Source organism: Mastomys coucha, unplaced genomic scaffold (assembly GCF_008632895.1).
Source record: "Mastomys coucha isolate ucsf_1 unplaced genomic scaffold, UCSF_Mcou_1 pScaffold12, whole genome shotgun sequence".
In the NCBI taxonomy this organism is placed as follows: Eukaryota; Metazoa; Chordata; class Mammalia; order Rodentia; family Muridae; genus Mastomys; species Mastomys coucha.
In genome coordinates, this window is record NW_022196894.1 from 20,651,850 (window position 1) to 20,653,523 (window position 1,674).

General features: G+C 38.6%; 1 protein-coding gene across 5 annotated transcripts in view; it reads left to right on the plus strand.

Annotated features, from left to right (window-relative positions):
• Fetub (fetuin B) overlaps window positions 1-1,674 on the plus strand; it is a 14,960-nt gene that overhangs the window by 10,701 nt on the left and 2,585 nt on the right. The window lies entirely within an intron of this gene.

Here is a 1,674-nt window from a genome sequence, read left to right on the forward strand (position 1 = left end):
ACATGAGAAATGAGAAAACTTGGAATACAGCCTGGTGTTCCATTCTTTGGATCACTCTTCACAATAGAAAGGCTAAGTAAAATGAAGGATGCGTACCCCAAAACTATCAGAAATAAACTGGGAATGTAAGTCAGCATGGTATGTTAGAGTACAACTGGGCATAGGTACTTTTTATAATTTATTTATAGTAAGTGTTTTATTGAGATACAGTTCATGTACAATAAGATTTATCCTTTTAAAGTAGATAATTCCATTTTTGTTATATAGTCACAGACCTGAGCCACCATAACTACCTCATATCTTTTAATATTTTTATTAGCTCTCAAAAGAAACCCCAATTCTATTAAGCCAACTCCCATTGCTGCCCTTAGAAGCCCCTAGAAACTATGAATCTGATTCCTGTCTTAATAGCTCTGTCCATTTGGACACTTCACACAAATGGGATCATGCAGAGGATGGGGGTTGGGGGGGGGAGATATTTATTTGAAAAAGAAACTGGACCAATGAACTCCATCAGACTAGCCAATGAATGAGATTGGTGAAGCACACCCCCCAACACACACACACACAGACTTGCTCTGTGTTCCACTCCATGCCAGCACCAGAAAGTCTGCAAGGTTTGATAGCTCATGAAATTCTAGCTAGTGTGGAATATCCACATGTTCTTGCCACAGGCGCCTACAGTTTCTCTAGAAGGTTCTCCTAGAACCTCTGAGCTATGGAGATAAAGAGAAAGAAGGGCCACCATTTTACACTAATAGATTTTCCTACCTGGAGAAATTTCTGGTCTTCATATGACATGGAGAAGGATATAAAGTAATGCTAGATAGCTTGTTTAGATGTATTTTGGTACATTTTTTGGGCTATACTTAAGAGTTCTTTGAAATTTGATGCAGCATTTTTTTTTTTTTACAATAGTTCACTTATCCTTAAAAATGTTACACACTATGACTTTTCTATGGTAAGGAAATATATAATGTGGAGTGTCTACCTGTTCTTGCCACAGGTTCCTTCAGTTTCTCTAGATGTTTCTCTTAGAGCCTCTGAGCCATGGAAATGAAGAGAAAGAAGGGGAGTCTGGGCCACCATTTTACACTAAGGAATTTTCCCACCTAGAGAAATGTCTGGTCTTCATGTGACCAAGGAGGCACATAGAAGATAGACTTTGTTTGAGGCATGTGGTTTCAGAGGGTCAGCATCCGTGGCCATCACGGTGCACAGCATGATGCAGGCAAGCAGGCACAGTGCTGCAGCAGTTGCTGGCAGCTGCATCTCCATCCGCAAGTAGGAAGCAGAGAGAGTTAACTGGGTTTTTGAAACCTCAAATCCCAATCCTAGTGATACATCTCCTCCAATAAAGGTCACGCCTCCTTAACCCTTCCCAACCAATTCTACCATCTGGGAACCAAGCATTCAGATATAGGAGGCTATAGAGCCACTCTCATTTAAACCACCATGTATGGATTTACTGTAAAGAAGAAACTTAGAGATATATGAAAAGAAACTTTCAGTGTTTAAAAAAAGTAGATTCATCTAGTTGTTTGACAAAAGAGACTTTATTAAATACAGAGGAATACTAGGTAGCCATTATAAAGATAATAATTGAAAAAAAAAGACTATCAAATGTCATACAAAGATCTTTACAATATATTGTTCAGTGACAAAATAGTTTTA